We start from the raw sequence: 6,555 nt of genomic DNA, 5'->3' as shown, positions 1-6,555 counted from the left end.
TTATTACCAGGAAACCCCAGGCCTGGAAACACTTTCCGCCCTCAGGAGGGTATATATCAGAGCAGACTGTAAAGTAGTCTATCCACAGGGATACAAAATAGAGCTAGGAATGCAGAAAAAGTAAGGAGATTGAGCTGGAAATGAGAAAGTGGCCTTGACTTTGTTGTGTTTTGACTTGGTACAGCAGCAGAAAATTCCAGGTCTTTGAGAGACAGCAATATTCTGGACCACCTAATCAGCTGCCTCCATGACTGTTAAAACCAAGAGGGACACTAGTCCTTGCAAAACCAGACCCCTCATGCTACTGACCCCAGTGTGAAGGCCCTTGGGGTTCTGTATGTGGAGACTGGACTGAAGATAATTGTTTTGTTAGAGGGGAATTGGGAGTTTAGTGAATATAGTCGCTAAATATAAGTGAATTAGTGAATTCAAATGTATTTCCAAGTGGAGTTTGAAAGCTTCCTGTAAGGACATTGATTGCACCATGGGATGTTTGCCTGATGCCAACTAATTAGAAAAGTCCATTCTGGGCTTGGCTTGAGTGAGCCCAGGGAAGCATAAAGTGTGTCACTGTAGCTGGCACCCTGGAGTTCCTAGGATAACTCGTCATCTCCTTGGTTGAGTTTATTCAACACACAGATTTTCACTAAAGGCCACCGTGTCCTGCCATGTGAAGCAATTGCCAACATGTTGTGGCACCAACAACTGGAGTTCTCATCTATGGAGGTTAAACAATTAAAGAGGAACCTCAGTGTCACCGGAAGCAATTCCTTGGACCATTTGCCACTGTCTGCAAAAGAGTCCAGATACCACCGCTGCAGGGCCAACTGGCTAGCAAAGACTCACTGAGGCTGGGGGACTTGCCATTTTGGGGTCCAGCCTTATGACCGACTTCTCAGTGTCACGGGCTGGGCAGATTCCCATGAGGGCAGACCCCAGACCCACATGTCTCAGCGTGTGATGTTGTTCAGTTGCTAAATTATGTCCTCCTCTTTGCAACCCCATGGACTGCAGCATGCTAGGCTACCCTGTTCTTCACTATCTGCTGGAGTTTGCTCAAAATCATGTTCATGGAGTCAGTGATGCTATCCCACCATCTCATCTTTCGTTATCCACTTCTCCTCCTGACTTGTCTTTCCCACCATCAGAGTCTTTTCCAATGAGTCGGCTGTTTGCATCAGGTAGCCAAAGTATTAGAGCTTTATCTTCAGCATCAGTCCTTCCAAGTCCTTCCAATGAATGTTCAGGGTTGATTTCCTTTAGGATTGTCTGGTTTGACCTTGCTGTCCAAGGGACTCTCAAGAGTCTTCTATAGCACTGCAATTTGAAAGCATCAGTTCTTGGGTGCTCAGCCTTCTTTATGGTCCAACTCTCACATCTGTACCTGACTACTAGAAAAACCATAGCTTTGACTATATAGACCAGTGGAATGTAAGTTGGCAAATCTCACATGTATTATACAAAAACAAATTAATAAGTAAAAAAAAAAAATCAAAAGGGAGAAAAAGAGAAAGTGAGCACATAAATTTGAAAAACTGGACTCAATAAAAAAGTTTATTTTTTGAAACAGGATTCCTCAGAGCCTTTACTATGCTACCATGCCTAGTGAATGTCCAGGACAGGCAGCATTTTCACATCCTGTGTGACCGTCGGAGCCATTTCCCCTGAGATCACCTTGGAAGACTTTGTTTTCCAGCAGCAACTTTGGAATACACAGGCCTGCACTAGAACTGCTTAGAGTGTGGTCCTTGCCTGGTGGTCTCCAATGGGCTAAGTACGGAAATTGGGAATACATCTTTAGAAAGTTTTCTGGTACTAGGAGAGAGTAATTTTATGTCTGTTGAAACTACCAAAGTAGTGGGCTTATATTTTGTATTTCTGTGGTTTATTTCATGTTCTGAGTCATTACGTTTTAGGGTACTTCATAAAATATATCCATCTGCAGCATACCAAAAGTGAAAAAACCCACAGTCCTTCTCCGCATGATTTGAGAGCATCCCCACCAACAACAAACCCCAAATCAGATTTTTCTAGTGTGAGGCCGTGAGCACAAAGGTTGCCCCCAGGCGGACTCTAGACACCCTTCTAGCAGCCTCTAGCCCGCAGGGCAGGCAGCCCTGCCTGTTTTCACTACTTCATTCACCCATGATTTTATAGTCTGAGTGTGGAATCTCAGACCCTCGCCATGGTCCATCCACTCCTTGCTCATGGACGAGAAGCCCCAGGATACTACCTTGTCAGGAGAGAGTTCTGGAGCAGAAAGGAGGCAACAGCCATTAGCCTGCCTGACCCACCCCACATTGAGCACCTCCCATCCTTGGCGTGTTGCTGACAGCTCTTTGAAAACTTAAGAAAGTATCACAGGCTTTCAGGAATGGTGACTTCCCAACCGGGAGCCGAGGCCTGGGAGGATTTAAGGAACTGAGTTTAAACAATGCTTGCCTTTTTTTCTCCCTAATTGTGCTCGTCATGTGGGTCCCCCCCCCCCCCCCGCCCCCCGCCACCCCTTCACTCCTGCCAGCTTTCTGAAGTGTTCTCCAATAGAGGACTTCAGTGTTTTAAAATAACAATGGTAATTGCCTTAACTGGAGTTCTTTAAAGGTAGATCCTTCTTGCCCACCTCCTCTGAAGATGTAAATCATGCTCTGATTTATTGCTCGATGCTCAGTCCACATGGTATTATTTCCTCTTTATATCTGTTAATGGGCATTGTAGGAGGGGAGGCAAAAACTTCCAGAAGTCCCTATTTTTTTCAGCCTAGAATAGTTACAAGTAATTTTTCTTTGTTTCCAGGAAATGGTAGATAATCAGCTTTATGTAAAGAAAAATACGCACATGGCATATGGCTGCACATTCCATCAGGGCCTCTCACAGAGAATTAGAACTCTTAACGCCCCACGTGCTCCCCAGCAGGAGTGGTTTGCCTGTCATGTTTCTGGAGGCCCAGTCCTGTTATTAAGGGACAGTAGTTGGCCCTGCATAGCTTTTATCCCAAATAGCTGCATTCTTTCAAATGGTTGTTTGGTCTGCGTGACACACTCTAGGGAAGCAGGCAAAACACGGTGACCTTCCCTCTGTGTACGAGGAACATGAGGACGAGGAATCCACATAGAAGGGTGCACACGGCTGGGTGGAGGGAGCCTGGGATAAGTTTTCAGGAACCAATCCTTGGAGCATCCAGACACCCTCCTCTGCTCCTTATGTTCTTTTGTATGTCAGAATTCCTCTTGGAGTCTGATGAACAAAAGTGAGTAATTTGTATTCTGGAGTTCTTATTCACTTACGCTTGTGTGTCATTTCTTTGCCTTTGTCCACATTTTAGAAAGACAGTAAAAATAAATGTTTCCTCTGTAGTCTTCTGTCTGTCATCTATCTATCTATTCACCCTATATCTGTATCTTTATCTTTCTGTGCATCTATCCAACACATTCATCTAACTGTCTGTCTAGCCATCTGTCCATCATTATCTATCTATCCACTGCCAGTCAGTCAGTCAGTCAGTCAGTTCAGTCAGTCAGTTCAGTCGCTCAGTCGTGTCCGACTCTTTGCGACTCCATGAGTCACAGCACGCCAGGCCTCCCTGTCCATCACCAACTCCTAGAGTTCACTCAGACTCACGTTTATCGAGTCAGTGATGCCATCCAGCCATCTCATCCTCTGTCGTCCCCTTCTCCTCCTGCCCCTAATCCCTCTCAGCATCAGAGTCTTTTCCAATGAGTCAACTCTTCACATGAGGTGGCCAAAGTACTGGAGTTTCAGCTTTAGCATCATTCCTTCCAAAGAACGACCAGGGCTGATTTCTTTAGAATGGAATGGTTGGATCTCCTTGCAGTCCAAGGGACTGTCAAGAGTCTTCTTCAACACCACAGTTCAAAAACATTAATTCTTCGGCACTCAGCTTTCTTCACAGTCCAACTCTCACATCCATACATGACCACTGGAAAACCATAGCCTTGACTAGACGGACCTTAGTCGGCAAAGTAATGTCTCTGCTTTTCAATATGCTATCTAGGTTGGTCATAACTTTTCTTTCAAGGACTAAAGCGTCTTTTAATTTCATGGCTGCAGTCACCATCTGCAGTGATTCTGGAGCCCAAAAAAATAAAGTCTGACACCGTTGCCACTGTTTCCCCATCTATTTCCCATGAAGTGATGGGACCAGATGCCGTGATCTTCGTTTTCTGAATGTTCAGCTTAGGCCGACTTTTTCACTCTCCTCTTTCACTTTCATCAAGAGGCTTTTTAGCTCCTCTTCACTTTCTGCCATAAGGGTGATGTCATCTGCATACCTGAGGTTATTGATATTTTTCCTGGCAATCTTGATTCCAGCTTGTGCTTCCTCCAGCCCAGTGTTTCTCATGATGTACTCTGCATATAAGTTAAATAAGCAGGGTGACAATATACAGCCTTGGCGTACTCCTTTTCCTATTTGGAACCAGTCTGTTGTTCCATGTCCAGTTCTAACTATTGCTTCCTGACCTGCATACAGATTTCTCAAGAGGCTGATCAGGTGCTCTGGTATTCCCATCTCTTTCAGAATTTTCCACAGTTTATTGTGATCCACACAGTCAAAGGTTTTGGCATAGTCAATAAAGCAGAAATAGATGTTTTTCTGGAACTCTCTTGCTTTTTCTCTGATCCAGCGGATGTTGGCAATTTGATCTCTGGTTCCTCTGCCTTTTCTAAAACCAGCTTGAACATCTGGGAGTTCATGGTTCATGTATTGCTGAAGCCTGGCTTGGAGAATTTTGAGCATTAGGAGGACAAATTCTCCTCTGTCCTCTTTAGGTCTCCAGTTGGGTCTAAGAATTAAACAGACAAAAACAGATGAACAGGGGAAAAGCATACACATTTTAGTAAATTGTTACACATTCATAGGAGCCTCCATAAGAGAATGAAGAACTAAAGAAGCAACCAGAGCAGAGTCTTTTTATACATTTTGGAAAGAAAAAATGCATTTGTGAAGAATGGTTAGGACAGAGGGGTTTGGGCCAGAGTTAGTAAGTGGTGGAGTAGTGAGGAAGATGAGGGTTGGCTGAACAAGGTTTGCCTGTACACACTCAGGCGTCTTTTCAATTTGTGCTGTATGTCCATGTCAGCCCAAGCTGTCAATGCTTCTTCCAATATGATTTCCTTAAAAATGTTGTGGGTGCCCTGTGGATCCTACTGGGGGCTCCTTCCATTAGGAAAACAGCCTCACCTGCAAATAGCTCCCATGTGCACTTTGTGAGGACAGGGCTTTTGAAGCACCCAGCCTATGGCATTTGTTGTTTGTACAGCAGCCCAAGCTGACTAAGACAGCCAAACACTTGGGTTCATCCCTAAAACTGATTTTCCTGACAGCACCCTGTACTTAATTTTCCCTAGGAGCCCTTTAAGCTTTAACATCATTTACTGTCTGGAGACGGGGAGAATTTTCAAATCCAGAAAGTTCTGCTTCTCCTTTGATCAGCAGCTCTGCCTTTAGCTCATTTCTCTTGTCTTTTTACTGAAAGCAGCAAGAAATCAAATGGCCCCTTCAATGCTCTGCTTGAACCATCTCCTCTGCCACCTCACCCCAGACAATAAGGTATATTTTCTACCCTCCTTATTACTTTGGAAACAGTGCTGGTAAAATTGCTGTCTCTACTAACGTAACAATTTCCAGGAAGATTTTTCTGTTTCCTTTAATCCCTGGCCATCCGTGCCTGATGGGAAGAGGTGGGACCCTGACTAGTAGGAGTACAGGTGCATCCACGTTTGTGAACATGCCACGCTGTCATTTAGAGCCTTGTATCGTTCCAGGCGCTGCTCCATCTCCTTCCTTCAGAAGCTTATTAAGCAGACTCACTGATGAGAACACAAGAAAGTCTTGTGAGTCTCTCAAGTTCACATAGCTTGTGGCAGACCGAGATTTGAAAACAAGTCTTTATCAGAGCCCATGACATTTCTAGCATGTCAAAGAGCAGGTTGTCTAAGGGGGTCCTCTGTGTTGGATGGATGGATGGATGGATGGATGGATGGATGGATGGATAGGTTCCTCTAAGGTGGCTCTGCCACAGCCCCAGGTTTTGCGGTAGAAATAGCAGGGGGTTCTGTTAGATGGGGATGGGTGGAATGCATGCTGCTGTCCTTGCTAGGTGCTAATGACTGAGGAGTTCAGCTCAACATCAATGACTGATTAAGGCTCTTTGGATTGACCAGATGGACCCTGGGGGAGGCACACAGGGATCAACTCAGGGGTCTCATTTCCATTCCCACCTGAACCTGAATCCAGTCATTCACAAGGAGCCTATGCCATCCCAGGGGCAGTGACTGCTGCTGCCAGAGCCACTGGCCCTCCATCCCAGGGTCCCTTGAGAGACCCATGGCCTGAACATCTTTGTGCAAGACAGCCAGAGGATGCTGGCACCACCTCATCACACGCCCTGCTGGAAGCTGTCCACCCTCCTGTCCACTGGAGGGAGGGGCACTTGCTCCCAGGCCCTGTCTCTGGAGCAGCCATGGCCAGAGAAAGGCTGGCTGAGCAGGTTCTGTTCATCTGCTCCATCTGTTCCCGTCAGCATGGAAAGAGTC

The sequence above is a fragment of the Capra hircus genome, chromosome 13, assembly GCF_001704415.2.
Source record: "Capra hircus breed San Clemente chromosome 13, ASM170441v1, whole genome shotgun sequence".
In the NCBI taxonomy this organism is placed as follows: domain Eukaryota; kingdom Metazoa; phylum Chordata; class Mammalia; order Artiodactyla; family Bovidae; genus Capra; species Capra hircus.
This window is presented reverse-complemented; position numbering follows the sequence as displayed.